Source organism: Pithys albifrons, chromosome Z (assembly GCF_047495875.1).
Source record: "Pithys albifrons albifrons isolate INPA30051 chromosome Z, PitAlb_v1, whole genome shotgun sequence".
Lineage (NCBI taxonomy): Eukaryota > Metazoa > Chordata > Aves > Passeriformes > Thamnophilidae > Pithys > Pithys albifrons.
Window position 1 is genome coordinate 45,613,224 of NC_092497.1, and position 27,452 is coordinate 45,640,675.

Here is a 27,452-nt window from a genome sequence, read left to right on the forward strand (position 1 = left end):
AGTCCTGCTAAAATGGGTCCTGCTGGTCAAGTCCTCCTGGAAAGACATAACATTGATTAAAAACACTGAACAGTTTCAGTTGCACATCATTCTTGGCTTATTGTTGGCAGCAGGTGTCCCCTTGCAATGCTTATAACTCACTCAAACCAAAATTAGAGAACTACCTTAATATTTTTGCCCTTAAAAGATTTTCACTCCTTCAGTATGCAAACCGGTTTCAATTGAGAACAAAATATTTGGAGAACAAATGGAAAGGTCTTCATTACTGGCATCGTTGGTTGAAGTATGGGGAAGGTGTTAGTGTGATATAGGGGTTTTTTTTGTTGTTTTTTTTTCTTTTGTTGTTGTTGTTTTTGAAATTGTAAGCCAAATATTTCACATATTCTATTTGTACTCACCACCAGAATATTTGGCATTCTCAGCATCCTTAACATTTCTGACACAGAATTTTAATACCTTAAGAAACATAAGGGTGTATAAAGAAACAGTTTGGAATATTCATTGTGTGTTGCCTGCCTTATGGAAGACTTTTGCAACTTTCATATATATTTCAATTGTCTTATGGTTTATTTCTGCCACAGTCATTCATATCAAAAAGAAGCATCACATCTAACATCCTTATTACTTTAAAGACTGATATACATTGAACAATAGTCCACACCACTGTGTTCAGAAATTTTAGACTTCTAAACACAAAATTAGTATGACCCCATGCTTTGTCCATCCCTATTTACTGTACTTTATTGTTGTCCTGTATAAGTTTAAGGACCAACAGAGTACACAGAACACTTTGATCCTGACTAAAACAGAAATCAGGATCATTACATTCACACACCTTTGGGTTTGTCTCACATATATAACACCAACAATAAGAGACAACAAAGTTTTAACCTCTATCAATGCACTTCATGTTTAAGGAAGATGTTACGTTTCAAAGTTTGAAATCATAAATCTATTACTTAAAGAAAATCTAATACCTTCACACAAAATTTTTTCCAGTATGTGGCAAGAACAGAGCACTGTTTAGAGGAACATACCAGGATTTGGAGTCAATTTCCTAGAGGGTGAAAGTTTGTCACTCCAAAGTCACAGGACTACCACACAATTATTGCTTTCAGGAAAATTCTCAAGTTCTTTCCTCCAATCATGAAGGAAATGATTTGGAAGGACCTGATGAGTGAAGGCATAATGGGAATTTGTACATATGAAGATAAGGATGGACCTCAGGAACAAAGCACAGGAGATATGGATTTGAGAAACCAGCTGATGTATCCTTTCACTGTGTTAATGGAAACATCTTTGATTTATGAACTGTAAAGTGTCCTTGTGCAAATTTCTGCTGGCTCTCTCTCCCATGGGTGCCACTGGAAAATGAGCCATAAGGAGGCAGGGATATGACCTGAGTCTCTAGTCTCTAAATGTAACAGGTAGAATCTTTAAGTTTTAGCCTAATATGTCCACTCTCTTGACGTTCTGAGTTTGATTTAATGCTGACTGATATAGTTGAATAAATATAGTCAAAAGACACTTAAGGAAAGTAACACAATGTCATTTTACATGACTTCTTTGAGACTGAATAACCTTTTATTTTCCTTTTGTTACACTACCTGCCTAAAAGAAAAGCTCTTCCACCTTTGATATTAAAAACTCATATTCTTGGGATTGACTTTCTCTCTACAGGGCTTTCCCTTTAGGAAATCAATGAAAGAGACATTGATAATGAACATAGGTTAGAGCTTCTAGAAGCACTGTAGGAGCAAGTTTTTTCTTTCCTTACTTTTCTATGCTTCATACTGCTCCTGAAAATAGGACTATTTTTGGCAGCATCCCTGTTTCAGGACCTATCCTGTGGTAACACTGAAGACAGCTGTTGGATGATAGGATAATGAGTTGGTCAGAGATTGACACAGTCACTTATTACACTTTCTCTCTACACTATGATCCCCAAAGACTGACAGTATACCCTCTCACACACTCAAAAATAAAATTTATTATATTTTAAATTAAATTAATCAACTTTTGAATTATGGAAAACACAAATCTTCATACTTTGCTCTCTCTCTCACCTGTGGCATCCCTCCCTTAAGACCTGGATTTACTCATGGAAATTATTTTCTTTGTTGAATCAAGCAAGCATGGAACATGCCTCTCTAACCCAGTTTTTTAGTTTCACCTTTACCAAACACCTTGGACTGAAATCATATCTCCAACTGTCACGATTGGGAGATGCATAAGAACAGTAAAAGAAGAACTTCCACAAAGTTGTACTGACACTGAAATTTCTTAGACTTTCTTCATTTTCCCCTTATTACCATTTTTCTCAAGTTAGTTGATGTTTCTGAGATGAATCAGCAAAATATCAGAAGAAGATAAAGAAAAATGTGCTTTAAAGTGCATGCTTGCAATGTGAAAAGAGTGAGAAGGAGAGAATAAATGTGAAAATGTAAGTACTCAAATTGGTATAAAATGCACATGTAGCATATGAGTTTAGAAGAAATTATAAAGGGACTATCTAAGAAAAATAATTCTGTTTATTATAGACGCTTGTGTTCAAGAATAGGGAACTGATTTTAGAGAAACATTTGTAGAAATACAACTTCCATAGCAAAAGCAGTTTTAGGGTTTTTTTGTTTAATAAGAGCTAGATTATCAGTCTTGCTCACACAGATTCAGTGCAAATCTATACTATACTAATGAACATTTCCTTCCCAACAAGCTTTCATGAGTTTATTTGAAGTGCCATGAAAAAAGAACATGAAATCTTGTGTCATCACCTTTTATGCTTCAACTGGCAAAGAGAGAATTTCTTTTCACATGGCTGTCAATCTACCTGCAATCATGTTACAGAGAGAATTGCAGTTCTAGTTTTCCATGGACTCAAATTTTTGTCATTTTAGATGCACCTTTTTATTTGTGCATGTGTTCATCTGGTAAATGCTCATATATCATCTTGCCTGTGAACTTCTGGCTGAAATTTGACATCTTGGAACAGCATGGTCACCATAGCCTCAGTTCTGGCTGCTGATCTTCTTTAAATGGGAACTTTATCTTCAAGGTAGTTAAGGCATGCTATGCCAATTTAGAGACTAAACCCTTGCAAAGTGACTATTTTACAGGCTAGCAGGAGCTGCACATATTTACTTATACTGACAGACACTTGCCAGGAGGCAGGACAAAGGAAACAGTGTAAATCTCATAATTTTCTAGTGTGTCACATCCTTCTTTTGATGGTCCATCACTCCTCTCAGCTCCACAAAGCCAGAGGCAAAGCAAGACTAAAACTGATCCAATGCATGGCCTGATCTCTCTTGCGTTAAGAGGAAACTACATGCGCCCTTGGTGTCATTCACTAATTGCACTGAAAATGAAACTGACTTCTCCTATGTAAGACAATTACTGATCCAATAGATCTTGTTTCAGCCTTATAAAATCACAAGAAATCTAATAGAAAACAACATCAAGAAAATCAGTAAATGGAGAAATTGTCATTTAAGAGGATTTTTTTCTTGGAACTAAGTCTCTGTCTTTGGAAAGGTAAAATATTCATTTTAGTGAATCACTTTGAAAGTATTATTAGCAATTGCTTAGCTGCTCTATGTGCTTGGCCACTTAAAACCTGAAATTATTGCTTCACTCCAAACAGTGGTCTGATGTTTTTAGCCTCTAAAAAGATCTCCAATCTAAGATAAATTCACAGTCACAGTGTGTGGTTCTGAGATTAATTTGGTGCTCCAGGCTTCCAATCAAAGAATAATGAAGAAAATATCATTCCTATATTACCTTCAATAGAATCTGGAGCAACCCCTAAATAAGCATTGATTTATTTCTGTGACAAAAGAAGCAGCATATATATATATATATATATATATATATATATATATATATATATATATATCAGCCTATCTTGACTCTAGGCATCCCTGGATACTTGCTGCCTTTCAAACTATTGGTCAATCCAATATCCATGCTAGTGAAAATCTTTTCATCTATTTCCTGAAATGCTAGGCTACATCCGTAAAAATACTGCAGGTCAAGATTTTAGGGGAAAAAAAATGAAGTGAAGAACCTTTCTCTTTTTTTCAGGACAACTTTTTGGAAATTACTTCCTTTCACTCTACCATCCAGATTTAAGGTTGTGAATGCCAGACAAAAAAAGGACATTTTGAGTATATGCAATAAAACAAAAAGCCTAATTTTTGCCATACAATTTTGAATATGAGCAGGAAAATTGACAAATCAAACTTACAACATCATTTCTATTCAGTTTTATAGAGAAAAATTTTTGGAATTGATCATACTTGTTGATAATACAGACTGGCAAAAATGTACGATAGGTTAAAAGGTATTTGCTACACTGCTTTATCAGAGAACTTTTTGAAAAATATTTCTATATAATCTAGTTTTAATATGAAAGAAATCCAGAAAATATGTCCCTTTCTCCAGAAAGCTATTACAAACCCTTGAATCAGATGTAAGGATATAGTTATGTAAGCTGACCCTACTCTTTTGTCCTTAACCTGAACAAGCATGTAGTTTGATCAGTGAAAAAATAGCACAATAGAAATGAAGTTTTTAAAAGTTTTTTTTTAAAAAACCAAAACAGTATTGTCAGTTTCAAGTACACAAAATTTACACTCAAATACTCTATACCATATATCATAAAATTTATCAGGATATTAAAGATCTATGTTGCTTTTTCTGTCTTTTAAACATGCCTTCCCTTTTGAACATTCCAGGTAATGGTTTCCAGTATTTTCTTTCTTTATTAAAGAGCCTATGAGTGTTAGTGCATTTGGTTCTGTTTTTCTTTTTTTTTTATCTGTAACTTTAAATAATTTCTTCACTTTAGCTCCAGATGGAAGCATTACTGATCACCATAACAATGACAGAAACGCATTTGCAAGTTTCGTGTTTAAATAAAAAGCATCTCTGATGTTCTCAAATTTTCCTCTCTAATGTATGTGAGAACAACACTCTCATGTGAAATATGCAATTTAATTCCAGAGCCAACAAGCTCTAAAAGATTCTAAGCTGAACACTGTTCTCAACGGACAAGGTCATATTGCTCTGTACAAAAATAAGTGCTTCAGCAGAATAAAATTAATATGGGCAAATCAGTCTCAATGCAGTAAATACTTGAGAGAAAAATAATTGTATATCTAAATTTTAGAATACAAAGACTTGTCTACCCTTAGTAAAATAGACTAAATAACAGCACATGGAAAAATTATCAGTTTATTCTTGCAAGAGAAAAATAATAACAGTCCTCAGAAAATGCATAGTAATGAGGGGAATTTTCGTTTCTATACAAGTACATTAATAGTGCATTCCTCAAAAGATATAAAGGACTTAAGTGCATTAGACAATGTACTCCCTGGTAAATCATAGATAGAACTCCCATAAAGTGCCTGTCAATGCAAAGCTCATATTTCAGCTCCATTGTAAGAACTCTTAAAGGTTAATCATATAAATTAATGCAATACAAGTGGCTTAGGAGACTGCAGTGTTTGTTCAGGTAGATTTTACTCAGCAGCTGTTGGTTGCTCTGGAAATATATCATGCATTCTACAAAACAGACAAATGTTAAGACTCAGACACAAGTCTTTAACATTTGCTCATCACACAAAACAGCTCTAGCTGAGAACCATGAACCCTCAGAATGCCAGAAAAATAGATGCTTCTAAAAACTGGTTTACATCTTTTATGTATATTAACATGTTAATCCTTATTCCAGCATCTAAACTCTTGAAAAAAATAGATTTCAGTAAGAAAGAGCCTTAAAGTTATGCACTGTTGTAAAAAATTTACTCCTACTCTTTCCTTTAGCCTTTTTACAAGTTGATGAAGTATGGGATACATAACTGTACATGGAGGTGGCTTGGAATTGGATGAACTGATGGGCTCAGAGGGTAATGATCAATGCCACAAAGTCCAACTGGTGGTTAGTCATTGGTGGTGTATCCTGGAGGACAATACTGAGGCCTATACTGCCTAACCTCTCATGAATCATGTGGAAGATGGGTCAGAGTGAAATGTCAGCAAGTTCACTAATGATTGAAATTGGGAGGAGTAGTTGATACAGCAGATGTGTGTATTGTCATTCAGAGGGACATCAACAGCCTGAAGAAATGGACAAGAAGTAACTTTTTGAGGTTCAAGAGAGGGAAATGCAAAATCCTGCACTTGGGAATTAATAATTCCAGGCATTAAGTCAGGCTGGAGCAGATCACCTGGAGCATCTACCTGACCTAGGAGACTGAGAAGAAGGTCTGGTGAAAGGAAGACTTTCCTTTAATTAGAGGCCATCTCTAAGTATGTGGCAGACAAGATTATAATGAGGCAGATTAAGTTAGAGACCATTTAGCCAAACTTCTAATCCATAAATCCATGGGCCTGGTGGGAGTGATGAGAGAACTGTGAGACATAGAATCATGAAATATGCTGACTGAAAGGATCATGGAATTCCAACTAACGACCCCACACAGGACGACTCCAATAATCTCATTGTGTGCCTGAGAACATTGCCCAAGCACTTCTCAAACTGTGGCAGGATTGATGCTGTGACCACTTCCCTGGGGAGCCTGTTCCAGTGCCATGACATCATTGGTAGGCCATTTTTTATAGCATCTTTCAAAGATCATGGTGTTATAGTTTGAGCTGGCAAAATGCCAGCTGCCTAATACAGAGTCAGAGAATCCATTCCAAGAGAAGAGGAGTGAGGAAAAGCAGAAACTAAACTTTGAAAATGGTGAGGTTTTTATATTTATACAGAAAAGAAGAAAACTTAAAGCAGAATATGAAATAACACATAGTGAAAGGAAACAACAACACCTTCACTGAGATTGCCTAGCTAATAACCTAGATCCCAAACCACCCAAATCCCAGAAAACCTCCCAAAAGTCCCCTTTGAGAAATCTCCCAATGAGAGAGAGAGAAATCAACCAGAGAATGTTCACCTCCCTAGGCAAACAACAGTGCGGAGCGGCCTAATCTCAGGTGCCAGGGCAGCAGGAACCCTCCTGCTCAGGAGCAGGAACTGAAAGAGACTGAAGCTCCTCCTCCCTCTGTTATTATACCCCTTGACACCTCTTGATGATGTCAGATGATATGAAATACCGCTTTGGCTGCTTAAGTGAGGTGATGTCTGTCTCCTTCAATTTGTGTCAGGAGATAGGACAAAGGGGAATGGCTTCAACTTTTGAGTCCTTCTAAAAACTGAGGGCTAAATGGGACCTATACTAACTAAGAACAAAACTACCAAACATAGCCATCAGCAAAGATGTCTGAGGATTGACAAAAAAAATTTTGCCCCAGTATTCAAAAAGGGAAAGAAGGAGGGCACAGGGAGCTGCAATGTATCAGTCTTACGTCCATTCCTGGAAAAGTGATGGAATGGCACATCCTTGAGGCCAAGTCTAAACAAGGAATAAACAAGATTATCTGGAGTAATCACCATGCATTCACCAAAGGAAAATCACAGAATCATTTAGGTTGAAAAAGGCCTCTAAGATCATCAAGCCCAACCTTTGACAAATCACCACTTTGTCAACTAGATCAGAGCACTAAGTGCCACATCTAGTTCTTTCTTGAACACTGCCAGGGGTGTTGACTCCACCATCTCTTTGGGTAGCCTGTTCCAATGGTTGGTAACCCTTTCGGTGAATCATGGAAACCATACTTAACCAACCTGATCACCTTCTACAATGGGACAGCTGACTGAATACATAAGAGGAAAGCAACCGATGTTGTCTACCTGGATTTCAGAAAGTCTTTCAACACTGTCTCCCATCATATCCTTATAGGCAAGATCAGGAAGTACGGGCTGGATGACTGGAGAGTGAGGTGGATTGAGAAACAGATGAATAGTGGATCACTGAGGGTTGTGATCAGAGGCCTAAGTCAGAACTCGTACAAGAGTCTAGTTGGAGAGCTTTTATTGGTGATGTTCCCAAAGGTTCAATACTGGCCCCATCGTTGTTCAACTTATTCATCAACGGCTTGGGTGAAGGGGTAGATGCCTCCTCAAAAGGTTCACTGATGATATAAAACTAGGAGGAGTAGCCTATACCACAGAGTGCTGTGCAGGCCTTCAGAAGGATCTTGAAAGGTTGGAGAGATGGGCTGAGAAGAACTGCCTGAAATTCAACAAAGGCAAGAGCAGGGTCCTAGAAAGGAAAAACCCCGGGCATCAGTATAGGCTAGAACAATACCAATTCTTTAAAAACCAAACAAACAAATGAACAAAAAAACCCACAAAACACTACCTTACTTCCGTTTTTTACACTTTAGAAATTAGTTTATTTCAAAAGAAAATATACCTCTATGTTCATGTAGAATTCCCTGTGGGAGGGAAATTTGTCTTCAGCTAGTGCTGTTTGTTAAATAGTTCACAACTGAACATGACAGTTAAATATATCAGAAGCAATGAATCTGAAAGATACAAATAGGAAAGGAAAAGTAGAGAATAAGACAGACAAGCAAGTTTTGTCTTCCATATTGGGATAATTTTCCATATTGGGGGAATTTCCCTATTAAGGAAAATATTTTGTCTGCTGGAAATTAAGGAGAAATTTACAATGTACTCTGTAATATTTTAAGACTGGAAACTTGACACTGTGCTTCCAGACCAAAACCATGTGTTTTGCACAGTTACACAGTACTACTTAGTTTGAACAGAATAAAGTCCATGTCAATGTCTGTTCATCTTTTTATGTCCTTTTGAAGTCCTGTTTCTTGTGAAATTCGTGTTAAAAACATAGAGCGCTGATTCAATGCTATAACACACTAAGACAGAAAGTACTGAAGTGCAGTGTGCTGGTTTAAAGGCAAACCAGCAGGGGAAATTAACTCACCAGGAGAGAGAGATTATAAGTCAGACCTAAAATTTAATAATAATATTACAATAAAAACACTGACACAAAAGGGAAATTGCTTTCAACTCACAAAAACCCAGCAGTATAATCCAGTGTCCTGGGGCACAAACCCAAGAGGGTTTGTTTGCCCTTGTGCTGAGACCCCTGTGGCTCCCCCAAGTCCAGAGCAAAAGGAAATGAAAAAAAAACCTGTTGGTGCAGGTGAGGGCTGTGGTCTGGGCAAGAGCAGTGATCTCCTCATGTTGAGGTCCTGCTGCTCCTCTGGATCTGACGAGAAGTTACCAAAGTCTTCTTACCCACCACTTATGTACCCTCAGGGAGCACCCAGTCCCTCCCCCTGGGCGGGGTCTCACACAATGGGTGATTAACTCTGGGAGCCAGGGGGTGTTGAACTGTTGATGGCCCATTAGCAGCTCCGCCCCCCTCAGGCTGGGTGTGAAGGTGATAATGGCTCCCTGGGCAGCTGCTGCTAATGGCCCATTGACCTTGGGGAATGAACAGAGGGGGTAGAATACACAGCTTTGATCACCCACATACAGGGTTAGCTGGTCCCTCCTGCTGAACTAGGACATTATCCACCCCTTATTCTACTCCATCTAGTCATTCCCAAATTAATCCCCTTTTACCTACATATATATATATATATATGTACACATATATACAATGAAACATTACAAACTCTTCTCGCTCAAAATTAGGTCCCCTTGTGGTACACAACGTGTTTCTCCATCTTTTTGCATTACCCACCAAGTGCAACCAGGTCCTTGAGCAAAGACAATCCCTCGGATGGGTTTGCCTTTGTTTGAGGTGGGACTAACCCAAACAGTCTTTCCTAACATACCTCTCATATGGACCACAGGGACTTTATCTCCATCTACAGTATTCAAGAGTTCTGATTGGGCAGGGCCAGCTCGATTGATGGAGCCCCGGGTGTTGACCAACCAGGTGGCCTTTGCCAAATGCAGCTCCCAGTGTTTGAAAGTTCCCCCACCCAACACCTTCAAGGTTGTTTTCAGCAGTCCATTACATCGCTCAAGTTTCCCGGCAGCTGGAGCATGGTAGGGGATATGATACACCCATTCAATGCCGTGCTCTCTGGCCCAGGTGTCTATGAGGCTGTTCTTGAAGTGGGTGCCATTGTCAGACTCTATTCTTTCTGGTGTTCCGTGTCTCCACAGGACTTGTTTTTCAAGGCCCAGGATTGTATTCCGGGCGGTGGCGTGAGATACGGGGTATGTTTCCAGCCATCCAGTGGTTGCCTCTACCATGGTCAGCACGTAGCGCTTGCCTTAGCATATTTGGGGAAGTGTGATGTAGTCAGCTTGCCAGGCTTCCCCATACCTGTATTTCGACCACCGTCCACCATACCATAGAGGCTTCACCTGCTTGGCCTGCTTGATGGCAGCACATGTGTCACAGTCATGGATAACCTGTGAGACACCGTCCATGGTTAGATCCACCCCTCGGTCACGAGCCCATCTGTATGTCGCATCTCTGCCCTGATGACCAGAGGCATCATGGGCCCATCAGGCTAGAAACAATTCACCTTTATGCTGCCAATCCAGATCTACCTGAGAGACTTCAATCCTGGCAGCTCGATCCACCTGCTCGTTGTTACGATGCTCCTCATTAGCCCGGCTCTTGGGTACATGAGCATCTACGTGACGGACCTTCACACTCAGCTTCTCTACCCAGGCAGCGATGTCCCGCCACATCTCAGCCGCCCAGATGGGTTTCCCTTTATGCTGCCAGCCGGCCTTTCTCCAACGCTCCAGCCATCCCCACAGAGCATTGGCCACCATCCACGAGTCAGTGTAAAGGTAGAGTCTTGGCCACTTTTCTCGTTCAGCGATATCCAAAGCCAGCTGAACAGCTTTCAGCTCTGCAACCTGACGTGATCCACCTTGTCCTTCAGTCGCTTCTGCAACTTGACGTGTAGGACTCCATACAGCTGCTTTCCATTTCCGGCTTGTCCCTACAATGCGGCAAGAGCCATCTGTGAAGAGAGTATATCGCTTCTCCTCTTCTGGTAGCTGGTTATATGGTGGGGCCTCCTCAGCTCGTGTCACCTGCTCCTCTTCTTCAGAGGACAATCCGAAACTCCCACCTTTCGGCCAGTTGGTGATGATTTCCAAAATCCCAGGGCGATTAGGATTCCCTATCCGGGTTCGCTGCATGATCAGAGCGATCCACTTACTCCATGTGGCATCAGTGGCGTGATGGGTAGAAGGAGCTTTTCCTTTGAACATCCAGCCCAACACTGGTAGTCGGGGTGCCAGGATGAGCTGTGCCTCAGTGCCAATCACTTCTGAGGCAGCTCAAACTCCTTCATAAGCTGCCAGGATCTCTTTCTCAGTTGGGGTATACCTGGATGTTGCAGCCTCTAATTCAGGTGGGTCTGAGTGACCACCTTACAAGTTTCGTTTTCACCTTAAAAGGACATGTTTCCAGCCTCAACCAATTGGAGTCAGACCACCGCACCTGGGGCGGGGTCACTTGAGGTCATATATACCTGTGTTTTTGAATAAACTTGGGATTTGCTTTACATCACATTGGTGTGTGCAGTCCTCCCTAGGCCTGGTTGCAACACTGGCCTCAGATCCTTTGTATCCCCGACTCCAGAATCCCAGCGGTCGTCCTCGAGTCTCCCCAGGTACTTTCTGCCAGAGGCTCCAGGATGGGCCATTCTCCCCGGCTGCAGTGTAGAGCACATTCTTCACATCCTATCCTGTCCTGACTGGCCCAAGGGCTACTGCATGGGTAATCTCCTGTTTAATCTGCTCAAAGGCTTGTTGTTGTTCAGGGCCCCACTGGAAATCATTTTTCTTCCGTGTCACAAGGTAGAGAGGGCTTACAATCTGACTGTACTCAGGGATATGCATCCTCCAAAAGCCCACGGCGCCAAGGAAAGCCTGAGTTTCCTTCTTGCTGGTCGGTGGGGACATAGCTGCTATTTTGTTGATCACCTCTGTTGGAATCTGGCGACGCCCGTCTTGCCACTTCACTCCTAGGAACTGAATTTCCTGAGCAGGTCCCTTGACCTTACTTCGTTTAATGGCAAAACCAGCTCTTAGGAGAATCTGGATTATCTTCTTTCCTTTCTTAAAAACCTCCCCTGCTGTGTTCCCCCATACAATGATGTCATCGATGTACTGTAGATGTTCTGGAGCCTCACCCTTTTCCAGTGCAGTCTGGATCAGTCCATGGCAAATGGTGGGACTGTGTTTCCACCCCTGGGGCAGTCGATTCCAGGTGTACTGCACCCCCTTCCAGGTGAAAGCGAACTGCGACCTGCACTCTGCTGCCAACAGAATGGAGAAAAAGGCATTGGCAATGTCAATGGTGGCATACCACTTGGCTGCCTTGGACTCCAGCTCATACTGAAGCTCCAGCATGTCCAGCACAGTGCCACTCAGACGGGGTGTGACTTCATTGAGACCACGGTAATCCACTGTCAGCCTCCACTCTCCACTGGACTTTCGTACTGGCCATATGGGGCTATTAAAGGGAGAGTGAGTCTTGCTGACCACCCCTTGGCTCTCCAGCTCACGAATCATCTTGTGTATGGGGGTCACAGAGTCTCGGTCAGTGCGGTATTGCCGACGGTGCACTGTGGCTGTGGCCAGCAGTACCAATTGTTCTTCAACTTTCAGCAGTCCCACAGCAGAAGGGTCCTCTGAGAGGCCAGGCAAGGTGCTCAGCTGTCTGATTTCCTCTGTCTCCACAGCAGCTATGCCAAAGGCCCAACGCAGTCCCTTTGGGTCTTTGAAATACCCATTCCTCAGGTAGTCTATGCCAAGGATACATGGGGCTTCTGGACCAGTCACAATGGGGTGTCTATGCCATTCCTTCCCCGTCAAGCTGACTTCAGCTTCCAGTACAGTCAGCTGTTGGGATCCCCCTGTCACCCCAGAAATAGAGATGGATTCTGCCCCGACGTATCCTGATGGCATCAACATGCATTGTGCACCAGTGTGCACTAAAGCTTTGTATTTCTGTGGGTCTGATGTGCCAGGCCACCAAATCCACACAGTCCAATAAACCCGATTGTCCCTCTCCTCTACCTGGCTAGAGGCAGGGCCCCCCTAGTCCTGGTCATGGTACTCACTGCGCTCTCCCTGTGAATATGACTGGGAGGTTCCTTCAAGAGGGTCGGGCATAACATCATCATTCCTATACTGTCTGAAGCCTTGCCCATGAGAGACTGGAGCAGCCTTCAGCCTTGAAGAATTCCCTGTGTTAGTTGTGCCTCTTTGCAATTCACGTACCTGAGCTGCTAAGGAAGAGGTGGGTTTTCCATCTCACTTCCTCATATCTTCTCCATGCTCATGGAGGTAAAACCACAGATTGCCACGTGGAGTGTACACTTCCGGCTACCCTAGCCAGAAGACGCCTGCTTCTGATGGCAGAGACTCTCATTTGTTCTGGAGAGATATGGAAGAATCCTTCCTTAATCTTCTCTTCCAGTTCAGCCAGTTTTCTTTCCACAGCTGAGACGTGGGCTCGTAATGGAGCAGTGACAGTGTCTTCATAAATCCTGAGTTTGCTGACCAGTGCGCCCACCTTGTCTTCTCCCTCTCTCCACTGCAATGTTGCAAGGTAGCGAGAATACATTTCTGGCCCAAGTCGTGCAGATTTTAACCACATCTGGGATGTGCACTGGACACCATCTGGACTTTTAGAGAATCTCTCATCCTCTGAAAAGATGATCTCCAGTACGGCTAATTCCCTTAAGCACCGGATACCTTGTTCCATCGTGTTCCACTGTCCTTGCTGTACGTGGAGGTCCTCCTTACAAAGATATCTCTCCCTCACGCTTGACAACAGTCGCCGCCAGAGGCTGAGAGTTTCCTGTCTCTTTCCAATGCCCTGATCAATGACAACATCTCGAGAAAGGGATCCCAGCTGCCTCGCCTCACTCCCATCTAGAATTGTATCATTGGCTGCAGCATCCCAGATTCGAAGCAGCCAGGTCAAGATGGACTCATTTGCCTGTCGTGTGAACTCTCTCCAGAGCTCACGCAACTCTCCCAGGGATAGGGACCGGGTGATTATTTCTGGGTCCATTTCTTCTGCTTAAGGTGAAGGTCCTGACTCTTCCTCATCATTCACTATACGAACTGATTTGGTCTTTGATTTTCTTTTCTGGACAGGGGCAACTGCTATCGGTTTCTGTTGTCCTTCCAGCTCCTCCATGGTTTGTGTGGACATGGTGCTGGTTGATTTGTTTCCCTTTCTCTCTGGCTCAGCTGTGGTTTGTGTGGGCATGGTGCTGGTTGATGTATCTCTTTTCCTCTCTGGTTCAGCCATGGTTTGGGTGGACATGGTGCCTGTGGATTTACTCCTTTTCTCCTCCTCCTGATGATGCTGTACCACCCCAAGCAGTGTGCGGTAGGCAGTGGCCAGGGCCCAGCAGGTTGCTGTGAGCTGCACATCTCTGGGACTACCAGAGCATCTTCCTTTCACATAGCTTAGCATTTTTGCAGGGTCCTGCAGTTATTCCGGGGTGAATTTCCAGATCATTTGAGGAGAGAAGGTCTCCAAATACTGGCCCATATCTTCCCACTTCCCATGCCACTCAACATCATCCGCTCCCAGGGCAGGCCTCCAGCAAGCCTCCTTAGAAAGCCCAGTTCTGACCCTAAACATAGTGTATACAGTACAGAGGAGACAAAGTAGCAATAACAGCACTAACAGTAGGATTATGCTGTCCCTAACATGAAAAGGAAGCTCAATATTTTCAATGATTGTTGTAGCAGAGGTGAAAAGGTGGAAGTAACCATCTCCGCCTGTTTTCCCCACAGGCTGGGTGCTATTTTTAATGAGACCCCAGAGGTAACAACCCAAACCAGGACAGGCAGACCAGACTGAATATACATTCACAATGAAATTCATTGCTTCTGATGTTATGACAACATAAACATAGTATATTAATAAAGCAATTTTGATCCTTCTCCCTGGTATTAAAGAGAGCATCAAAATAGGCACATGGTTCCCCATGTGTCAAAATATGAACAGGCCCAGATACACCATCCACATGAATACATCAAGCAACATGGTAGTCAGGGAGTTTCTGTATCCAAATACACAAAATAAAATTGTAATTCTGACTTCTCTCTCGTGGCCCCACATTGGGCGCCAAAAGATGTGCTGGTTAGGCAAACCAGCAGGGGAAATGAACTCACCAGGAGAGAGAGATTATAAGTCAGACCTAAAATTTAATAATAATATTACAATAAAAACACTGACACAAAAGGGAAATTGCTTTCAACTCACAAAAACCCAGCAGTATAATCCAGTGTCCTGGGGCACAAACCCAAGAGGGTTTGTTTGCCCTTGTGTTGAGACCCCTGTGGCTGCCCCAAGTCCAGAGCAAAAGGAAATGAAAGAAAACCTGTTGGTGCAGGCGAGGGCTGTGGTCTGGGCAAGAGCCGTGATCTCCTCCTGTCGAGGTCCTGCTGCTCCTCTGGATCTGACAAGAAGTTACCAAAGTCTTCTTACCCACCACTTATGTACCCTCAGGGAGCACCCAGTCCCTCCCCCTGGGCGGGGTCTCACACAATGGGTGATTAACTCTGGGAGCCAGGGGGTATTGAACTGTTGATGGCCCATTAGCAGCTCCGCCCTCTCAGACTGAGTGTGAAGGTGATAATGACTCCCTGGGCAGCTGCTGCTAATGGCCCATTGTCCTTGGGGAAAGAATAGAGGGGGTAGAATACACAGCTTTGATCACCCTTACACAGTGTCAGCTGGTCCCTTCTGCTCAACTAGGGCATGCAGTCTCTTCATCAATTGAAACAAATGGAACTGAGATGATCTGACTTCCATCAACCAGTCTCTGAAGGCTGATGTACAAATGCTATAATTTTGTAACTGAGCAATAAACATCTGAAAAGACAGCAAGAGACAGCAAAATATCTTTCCATCTGTCAGGTTTATGAGTTGCCTTGTAAGCTGTAATGATTTTCTGTTAATAAAAATGACTTTGCAAACTTGAAGTTGTGGTGTACCAGATTTATTTTATAAGAAAGCAATGTTTAAATAGGCTGAAGGTCTTTCAGATGAAAGGTACAAACAGAAATAAAGGCTTGAGATGGCAGAAGGAAACCAGACACTTAGAAAAGGAAGGAAAAGTTGATAACTATATTATTCCAAAAGCTCTCTGAGGCTGCTGTGTGTCCATGGTTTCTTACATCCTGTACCAGAGAAACAAAATATCATAATCATGATAAACAGTGCAAATCAAAGGCTTAAAATAACTGGGTTGTTAAATATTATTTGTTTTGTCTTGATTATCAGTTTGATGCAAGTGATGGAACTTTATATAGTCAACACATGGGTGCTCTGTAATCCTTTCTCAGGTATATTCTTATTAGTAGACAAGATGAGTGATGGTTGATCATCTGCCCTCTGCTGGCCCCCTATTTGGCATAGGTCTTTCAGAACAAATATAGATAAAATATATTCAGAGGAACACAGACTATTTGTGTCATAGCTATATTCAAGGAAGTATAAGTGATTGAAATGGTGTAAAAGACAGTACCTACCAGAGAGATGAAAATCCATAGAAACAAAAGAGTAGGAGAGAGAAATTACTGTCCTTGGATGTCAAAGAAGAAACAATAAAGTATAAAGAGATTATCAAAACAGTATATGCAAACATTAACTGGTCTGTTCTTGTTCTGTTCATGAAGCTTTCAGAGTCCCATTTGAACGTCCAAAACCAAATTCATGTCTAGTAGCTAGTATACAGCTATGTATAGTTTTTTTGATGAAAACAGTGCTTTTTGCCAACCAGTATGGGCCTCACAGGGTTCGTGATAATGACAGATTTGTGCTAGATTGAATTTATGGCTGTTACTGCACTTTAGCAGTAAATTGGGAGGCTCCTGTTCTTGCCATAGGGGTCTACTGCTTGTTAGTGGCTGCTTTTGGCTTTGAATACTTGCTGCAGTGCTGTGTTGGTGATAACCTCACTCTGCTGAGCGTGGAAGCATTTTGATAGCAGCCTGATGATGCTCCTGCACTGGCAGGGGTTCAGGGCATTGATGCTGTGCCTGTGCTGCTATACTGGACAGGCTGAAACGCCCATATCCCCATGAGTCAAAGGGACTGGGACATGTGAATGAATCCATGGTGGAGCAGCACATCCTGAAGTGCCTGTGACTGTGGATAAGTCCAGACCAGAGCAGGTACATCTCAAAGCATCTCTGGTCATATTCGTGTCTGTGTAGCAGCAGGTACAGCTTTGAAACAGTTCTTGTCCAAGGCTAAATCCATGCCAGAGAAGGTACACCTCAAAACATCTGTGGTTGTGGATATCCATGCCTCATCAGGCACACCTTGAAACATCACTGGTTGTGCATGAGGTTATGCTGGAGCACTTCAAAGTGTTTGGCCATGGATAAGTCCACAAGAGCAGCTAGAACCCTGTAGGGACTGCAAACAGAGGTAAGGCCATGTTGGAGCAGGTTTTTCTGAAAGCACTATGGCTGTAGTAGAGGCAACTCTGGAACAGTGCATCTCAGAGTGACTGTGAATGTGATAAATCTTAGCCTGAAAACACCGTGACTCCTGCATAAGGCTCCATATGGAGCAAGTACACCCCTAAGGGATTGTTGTCTGTGAATAGCTGAACAGGCACAAGGAAAAGAGTTCATTACAATGTTAATGAATGTTAATGGTCCAAAGGGACCAGAGATGATTTAATGGAAATACTTTTAAACCGTTCTAACCTGGCATTGATGTTGCATGTTAGGTGTTGGAGATGGCAACTATATGGATATGCAGGAATGGAGGAGGGCAAGAGATCACCGGACCGAATTTGACGTATGGAAGGTCCAGGAGGACCATTCCTGACCCAGACTGTGCCTCTATATCAAGGACTTTGCCTGTTACTACCTCTACGCCTTTTTCTTGGGTTCATGTTATCTCTCTCTCTTATTCTAGTAGTTTCCCCCAGCAGGCAGGAGCTGTCACAACAGGTACAGCTACCATTGGCCAGCTCCCTCCAGGGGGCAGTCCTGATCCTGCCTGTCCCCAGTTCACACCCCTTCAGTTCCTTTACCCAATAGTATGTAGCGGATTTGCATACTCCGCCTTAGCTCCGCCCCCTTTCCAGAACATTCCCTACCCAAGGTTATATAAATCCCTTGTTCTGTTAATAAAGTCAGATCAGCTCTGATCACCTCAGACCATCCTTGGCTTCCTGGGTGTTTGTTTCTCCCTTAGGTGGGCAAACCTTACCTGGGGCCTGGGAACCTGCGAACGACAGCTCAGCAGACGGTCTACGAACCCCCGTCACTGGTCTGGTCCCTTCCCGAGCGACCAAGACTGCGACAGTTAGGGAGATTGCTATAATAGGAATCTCTTGTTAGTAGCCAAACTAGTAGCTATAGGAGGAGTTCATTGTCATGTTAAACCTGATAGGCTGGTCCAAAGTAACCAGGAATGAAGATTGTAATGGATATACCTTTAAAATGTTGCAACCCATTATCTGAATCTTAAAATCATCATGGTTTGGACAAGAGCAACCTCTAGCCCAGCACTTCCTTGTTCACCACTAATGCATATCCCCAGGTCCCACAACTACACATTTCTTTGAACACTTCCAGGGATGGTGATTCTACTTCTTTCCTGAGCAGCCTGTTCCAATGCCTTCACTTCAGTGAAAAATTTTTTCTAATATTTACTAATAAGTAGGCCCAAAGGATATCATCGCTCACATGGGTAGCCATCACTGGTACTACTGAGGAGATCAGATACGCCATTAACACACTGTGGTAGCTGTTAATACTGTAGGCTTTGGAAGCATACAGTTACTCTAAGCTGTCCTGTTTTCCTAATATTCTTCCATGTTTCACTGCTTTGTTGTATCACTTATCCATCTAATCTTTTGTAAATAAGACAATATAAGAAATCAAATTTCATACCACTACAGGATGAGAATTCTCTTTTTTTAACAGAACAGCTAAAAAGTTGGTTATTATGTTTCTCTTAGTTTTTCTTAGCTACTTACAATTGTTTACTATGCTCCAGTTTGCAAGTAAAGCTTTTTGTTCTCACAAGTATGCAATATTGGCAGCTTTGTTTCAAAACAATGCATGTGTGTGAGTCAGTAGATTATAGAAAACCACAGCAACACAAATAGGACAGTAACTACAACTCTGGGTGAACAGAGTGCATAAGAAAGAGGGAAGATATAAATATATGTTCCAAAGGTGAAGTAGTCATTTATTAAAAGAAGATAATTGTGTTATTTTTCCCCCAGTAAATGAAAAGGTCGCTATCATAAGGACCTTCAGCATATTTGCAAAGCTAAGGTTCTTGACAGAACCAACCAGAAAAAAAATCAGAGTCGAAAAAGAAGTAAAATGTTCAGTGTTATGTTTCCTAGGTACTCTAGTTTAGCAGTCACATACTTTGTCAGTCTTACAGTGTCTGTTATGACAAGTGCTTGGACCTGAGGTAACAATGAATTGCTTCACTGAATGATTTAATCAGATATAGGTACATGTTTAGACTCACACAGAGAAATAAAAGTCCATTCAGAAAGTAACCCTGCATGTTCTCAATAGGTCTGCTACTCAGTATTCATTTCTAAACTATTGCATAATTGTATTGGAAAGAGAAAATTTAGAATATTAGGCATTTTTTAAAGAAAAATTCAGATAAGAAGGATCACAATCTTGATTCAAATAAATCCAGCAGTGCTTTCATGGGTAAAATCCTATAATTTTCATAAGTTTTAAACCAGCAGCAAAACCCTGAACAGAACTGTGTCAAGGAGCTGACATATGAAAGCTTGTTTTCAACAGTACAATGCCTCTGCAAGGCTGCATATCAAAATCAAAAGCATTTTTAGTACTTCAGATTCACAGTATGGTTAAATAATATCCAGCCCTGAATATTAATAATACATGAGAAATCTTAGGCCTGTATGGAATTCTGTTCTTTGAAGTATATTTATATGTGCTGTAGCTACAGTATCTCTGAAATACTTAAGTTTCTCAGTGGGTAACATACTCTTTTACATCTGAAAAAAAAAAAGAAATTTCAGATCAGATGTTGGGTTTTAGGGTTTTTTCACCTTTATATTGACATTTATGTTAATGAAAGGCAACTGTTTTCAAATACGGGTAAAGTTTAATAGCAACTCTCCAGAATAGCTGTTTCTTTATATATCCTTATCAGTAAAGTTCAAAACATGGTGCATTGAGAAACAACCTTTCAGAGACTCCGATTGCAAATCCAGCTCAACAAAACAAAACAAAATAAACCTTCATGCAAGACATTAGGCAAAAAATCCCAGTACACATGCATAAACTTTCAACATGATGCCAATACACAGTTAAGTCTTTATACAATAAACACAGAATAATATGTCACCACTAGGGAACCTGAAATTCCAGTCGTACATGGCATGGGTCTATTTCGTTAACTTCCCAATCAAACTGTACTTTGTCTGTGAGCATATTATCCCCATCTGCCTCCAAATATAAATCAGATTAAACAAATAAATAATTCTTAAACCCTTATTTTCAGATGTTTTGTCTTTTCACTACAGTTAAAGTGTCAGGTTACTAATGTACAAAATAGGTATGGAAGCTATAACCATCAGTTGTTGCAGAAGAAATTAGCCTACTGCAGAAAAATTCAGAAAGCAAACAGAAGTGCAAATAAAACAAAATCCCTAACAACCCAAAATGTCCTGCTGACTCTCGTCATGCCTTTGACATTAAGCATACAAAGAAATGTAATGCTCAAGTATCCAGATAATATAAAACCCAGTTAAGTACAGAGAAACAGTCAGACAAGTTCAAAGTCCAAACAACACTTTTGCCTCTCATTTAATACACTTACTATGATTTCAGATGTGTGTTTTCATCAAAGAGGATTTGTGCACTTAAAAGTCTATACATTTAGTGTATTTTACATGTGTATAGGTAAGTATTTAACAATTTCTAATGACATTTGTTACAGTCACAATTCATGAATTTCTGGAATTTCAGAACTTCATTAATTTCTAGTCTAAGAACTCAGCTTTTTCAAAAAACAAAACCAAACAAACAACTATACTAACTTCTGCTAGATTTTCATTGTTTTTCAGATACCAATTTAAGTAGGAATTTAAGAAATAATATTCTTAAGAAAAAAACTAGTTTGCCTTACTATAGAAAAAGAAATAATTTTTTGAGATTTCTAATTACTTTCTGGTTGATGGTTTTTTATATTAAAAAGTAAGGAATTGCAGGTTTCATAATAATACTGAACTTTAGTGTAATGCATGCTTTACAGTTCTGTAGAGGTTAGTGAACAGGTGTTGACAGATGTTACATCATACTAGGTACTTTATTTGCATTTACTTTCAGTAAGCAGCCAGATGTGTTTTGCAGGGCAAAAATCCACCACAAAATTGATGACTACTAACACTTCTGTTATTGCACAATTTACTGGAACTTCACTATTTTCATCATGGACAAACCCGTTATACTATTTCTATCCCAAGCTTCTTTTGAGCAAATACCTATAACCCTTTTGCTGTAACAATGTGGGCATGTGCTGAATATTCAGCAACCACAAAAGAAATGTCTTCTGAAAGTATAATGCTCTGCAAAATATTTCAAAAAGTACCAGATAATTTGTTTTCCTAATGCTTGAATCCAGCAAAGAGGTTTGATTTTTTTATACAATTGGAGAGATGGAAGTGGACAGAATTTAATAAAAAGTTGCAAGAACACCTGGCATCTAAATCAGGATCAAAGTTTAGGAACATCTGAGATTTGTAAGTACTGATGAAAGGTGACTCAAGTTATTTTTCTTCTCTGGAGCAGCTGTACTAATCAAAGAGGGTTGTGCTGCTTTTCCTCTCCATATAGCATTTATCGCCTCGTGCAGAAAGCTTCCAAACAATGGCATATGATAACTTGTGTATATCCACACAGCTCATGTGCCTGTGAACTATATATCCCAGGGCACTTAAAAAAGATCCAGTAACAGATGCTAAGAAAACCTAATAGCTCTAAATCTGTACAAAATATTAGCATGTTATCCCCATGAAACAGCTAGATATTCCAGTTATTTTGTTTTGACATTTCTGCCACTCAAAATCTCAGAGTCCATATATTTAATTTCTGCATGTGACTTTTTCTATTGCTCACATCCAAGGAAATAGGAGAGGAAGTATGTAATGCAACAGAGTTTAAATACATCAGACAGTCCCATTATGTCAGTGACTAGTGGTTTCAGCCAGCATAGTCTGAGGCAATGCCTTGTGAAGTTATGCACACTTGTCTACATGGTCTTCCCAGAGGCAGCAGCCTGCAGCAGATGCAAGAGTGACTAACAGGAGTGTCTGCATCTACAGAGGTGAGGAAAGATGCCTGTGTAGACTCCAGCTTGTAAAGACAAGCAGAAAGGCTGAGAGAGCTGGTAGACACCATAGCAATGACCACTCAAAAACATCTTTGAAGTCCCGTTGGTGGTCAGGAGAGGTGCCTGGGGACTGTAAGAAAACAAATGTCACCCCAACCTTCAAAAATGGAAAGAAGTACCCAGAGAACAACCGGCCAGTCACCTTCACCTCAATCCGTGAAAAGGTGATGGAACATCTCATTCTGTGGGCTGTCTCTATCCACATGAATGACAAGAAGTTGATCTGGGTAGTCAGCATGTGTTCACTAAAAGTAAAGCATAGATTACAGGAGAGAAGTGGATATTGTCAACCTGAACTTCAGCAAGGCTTTCAACATAGTCCCACAATATCCTCAAAGGCAAACTCAGGAAGTGTGAACTGGATGAGTAAACAGTGAGGTAGATTCAAAACTGGCTGAATGGCAGATCCCAGAGGTTCATAATCAGTGTCACAGGGCCTAGTTGGAGCCTGTCACTGGTGGTGTCCCCCAGCATTAAATAGTGGCCCAGTATTGTTTAACTTATCCATCAATGACCTGGATGAAGGGGCAGAGGCCTCCTCAGCAAGTTTGCTGGTGACACAAAGCTAGGAGGAGTGGTCAATAGCCCAGAGGATGGTGCAGCCTTTCAGAAGGACCTCAACAGGCTGGAGAGATGGACAGAGAACGACTGCAATTCAACAAAGACAACAAAGGCAAATGAAATTCAACAAAGGCAAACGGGAATCCTGTACCTGGGGAAGAGCAACCCCATGCACCAGCTCTAGCTGGGAGCTGACCTGCTGAAAACCAGCTCTGTGGAGAAGGACCTGGGGATTCTGGTGGACAACAAGCTGTCCATAAGTCATGTCCATAAGTCATCAGTGCATCCTTGTGGCCAGGGAGACCAGTGGGATACAAAGGTGCATCAAGAAGAGCATTGCCAGCAAGCCAAGGGAGGTGATCATGTCCCTCTGCTGAGCTCTGATGAGGCCTCTTCTGGAGTGCTGGGTCTAATTCTGGGCTCCTTAATACAAATGAGACAGGAGCTCTTGATGCAGGTCCAGTGGAGGGCAAAAAGATGATTAGGAGACTGAAGAGTCTCTCTTACCAGATAGGGAGCTAGGCCTTCTTAGCCTTGAGAAGAGATGACTGAGAGATGATCTCATCAATGGCTATAAGCATCTCAAGGGACAGTGTCAAGAGGATGGCGCCAGGCTCTTCTTGGTGGTGCCCAGCAATAGGACAAGACACAATGGGTAGAAACTGGTGCCCAGGAAGTTCCACCTGAATATGAGGGAGAACCTTACTGTGCTCAGGACTGCACAGTGGAACAGGTTGCCCAGAGAGATTGTAGAGTATCCCTCCCTGGAAGTATTCAAGAACTGCCTAGATGAAATTCTGAGCAATGTACGCTAGGATGACCCTGATTAAGCAGAGAGGTTGGACAAGACTCACTGTAGTCCCTTCCAACCTTACTCATTTTGTGATACTGTGAAAGGTACAATTACTGACTTGTGTTAACTGAGTCATGTTCAATTTCTCATATGCAGTCTTGGGCAATTTGTCCTTAACTAGCAGTAATCTCGAGGAACATGTACCTACAAAAGCATGAACCAGATAAACATATATCTAATCACAGTTCTTCAAAACTGAAAATATTCCTTGCCTGATCTTCAGGGAAATAAAAATTGGATCATCTGTGTTAATTTGTTTATTCCGATTTTGCTTTTTTAAAAGTTGGGCATCTTTATGCCAGCTGGTTTTCTCTCTGCCATATATTTCTAATATAGAATCAGTCTTCAGTAACATTCTGAAAACCACTAAAGGGTGTCAAGAATTTGGAATAAGAAGCCTAAAAACCTTAGAAGCAAAAGTATTCTTGTCTTGAGTGGAAAAGAAGCTATTATTCGTTTACAACAAAAATTTGAGTTATGCTTTGACCTCTAGATTCAAAATTCAATCCATACTTATTTGCTTAATACTTAGAGATAATTTCATGTTCCCATCTACACTTAATATACCATTGTATATGGAAACTTGTAGGAGCTTAAATGCTGTAAGATGTAGGATAAGTGCTTTTGATTCAAATCTGACAAATCACAAAGAAGATAAGAAAATTTATTTTTCAAAGTTTTCCAGTATTGTTTTTCAAATTATCTGGAGAGTCTTGGGTAACACTTAAAAAATCTTGAATTTAGCTTTCCCTATAGGATAGTCATCATTCAGCCTTTGTCCTTCATACTTTCTGTAACTAACAGGAAAGAAGATTGGTTATTGTCACATAAAATATAGATTGTTTTAAAGAAAGAAAACAGCTGTTTAACTGAAGGCCTGTCATTTTTTCTGAAGAATGCTTTAAGTTCTAGCTAGAGTTGTAACCCTAGGAGAACAGGAAGAAGTGGGTTGAAGCATCCCAGTCACAGATATACAAGTGAAGGAAAAAGACAAATTGCGCCTCTCTGAGATATGTGCATTTTGCTGAGAGACATGACACATTCTCCATTGATCTTCTTTGTCCACTTTCCATAGTCTTTTCTTGACTGGCAGATAATATACTCTCTCTTCATCCCTGAAAAGAAGTGATTTACTGCTTTACTAAGTCAAAAAAAAAAAAATCCCTCCAGCTGAAGTAGTGTCACTTTTGCAGCAAAGAATATTAGTTTTAACAGGGAAAAAAAAGACCAACAGAAGTATGACTGAGTGGTTTGAAAGAAAGAGTACTATGTTCTGGTCTCATTCACTGGGTTGTTCATATTTCTTTTATTAAATAATTATCACATGAAACACAAAAATTCGAAAGTGTTCTACTGTCTGGATCTAGTAGTTTAAATAAAGAGGATTTTCAGCCCAGCATGGCCTCTAAAAAGGAGATTGTCAAGACATATAGCATTTCCTGCTGTTAAAGGACACTACTGTGATATCTAGGAGATTAACCAATGGTTTTGGTAAAAAAAATGCTGAGCAATCTTCTTATCTTCTTATAATGATTTTCATGACAGTTGTCAAGTACCTCAAAAGAAAAAATTGCCAGATGATTCCTAAAAGACTTCTTTTGACAGATTAAAAAAGAAAAACAGTCAAACCACCAACCTGAATGGGAAGGAAGAGGATACATTTAAGGACCTAACCAAGTGGCTTTCCTTTTTAACCCAGTAAGAATAGCTAACTAGTCTCAGAACAAATTACTTTTAAATATTTTTCTTTTTAATAGTTGGGCTAGCAGTGTTCAGCTATTGAAGCAAACAACAGGTTCTGAGAGGCTGAAGTTAATTTTAAATTTCTTTAATACAGCATTGAAACAAAGACCTTCACAAAATACTTAATTAGAGATGATAAGTGAGTGCCTTTCTAGTGCAGTAAACAGTCATAATAGCTTTCATAGTTCTGTGCTATATGAGAAATTAAATTTGATATTTAATACCCGGGGGCATTAAATGTGTCACTATTAAAATGATATAATATCACTACTGAAAAGTTTCAGTGGTTTCTTTGTGTGGTGCGTTGATCCTGGCTGAATGCCGGGTGCCCACCAAAGCTACTCTGTCACTTTTCTCCTTCCTGGATAAGGGAGAGAAAATATAATGAAACGCTCATCAGACAAGATAAGGACAGGGAGAGATCACTCAACAATTAACATAGCAGTCAAAACAGACTTGACTTGGGGAAATAAATTGAATTTATTACCATCAAATCAGAGTAGGATAACGAGAAGCAAGTACAAATCTTAAAACCCTTTCACCCTACATCTCCCTTCTTCATGGGTTCACCTGCACTCATAATTTCCCTAACTCCTCCCCTTCAGTAGTTCAGGGGGAAAGGGAATGTGAGCTGTTCTGTTTTTCCACAGTGTTAGGATTCCTCACACTCTTCCCCTGCTGTGGTGTGTGGACTCTTCCACAGGAGACAATCCTTCATGAACTTCCACAATGCGAGTCCTTGTCACCAGGTGCAGTTCTTCCTGAATTGTTTCAGCATGGGTCCCTTCTGTGAGATGCAGTCCTTCTGGAGCTTACTGCTCCAGCCTGGTTCCCTGCAGACTCCCTGTCAGCAAACCTGTTCCAGAGAGTGCTTCCCATAAGGTCACAATCTCCTTTTGGCATTCACCTGGTCCAGTGTGGAGTCCTCTATGGGCTGCAGGGGTACAACCTGTCTCACCATAGTCTTCATCACACTCTTCAGGGGAATCTCTGTTGTGGTGCCTGGATCACCTCCTACCTCATTCTCCACTGGCCTTGGTGTTTACAGGGATATTTCTCTTGCCTATCTTATTCTCTTATCATTACACAGATTTTTTTCCTGCCTTCTTGAATATTTTATCCAAAAGTTGCTACCACCATTGCTCAGCCTTGGCCAGCAGTGGGGCTGTCTTGGAGATGGTGAGCATTGGCTTCACTAGACGTGGGAGGAAACTTCTAGCATCTTCTCACAGAAGCCACCCCTCTAGCATTCACCAGAAAGAACTTTCCATGCAAACCAAATACACAGGGAGAACATTTTGCTGTTCAAGATTTGTTGTTTTCAGTATAAAACAGCTCCTCCACTGTTACAAGCTTCCAGTTTTCAATGGTGACATTTCAAAATATTGTATGTTCCATAGACAGTAAATGAAAAAATATAGCCATGCATATACACACACATATCCAAAAAAAAAAAACCAAAAAATCCTCACTATCAATATATCTATTAATCAATATAGAGACTAATCCCAAACTCAGTAAGTCATGTGGACAACCTATCAAATGGTAGGCAACTTTTGCAAAAGTTTCCTTGTAGTTTCATGTGGGCATAGGTTCCCAAACAGGAATTAATTCTCCATGTGATGTTATTGTTCATCAGGCTTGTGTTCTGCTCCAAGCCCTCGATATCATCCTGACAGAATAAAATTTTCCTTTCCTATGAAATGAAGTTTTAAGCAAGTCATTGCACAACAGATTACTGTACCTTTGTGTAGCAGCTGGTTATAAAAAAAAATGGATATGAAGCAAGGTTTTCACTCCTTTTATGGAATTGAAGTCTGCCACTACTCTGAGGAAGGAAATGTGGGCACGTGACCGATCTATGCCTACCATTTATTTCTTTAGAAGGGAGGCTATAATACGAGTCTAAAACATAATAGGAATACAAAGAGTTACAAGTGGAGTGGTGACATTTATTTCAAATTCAATTTTTTTGATTTCAGATAAGG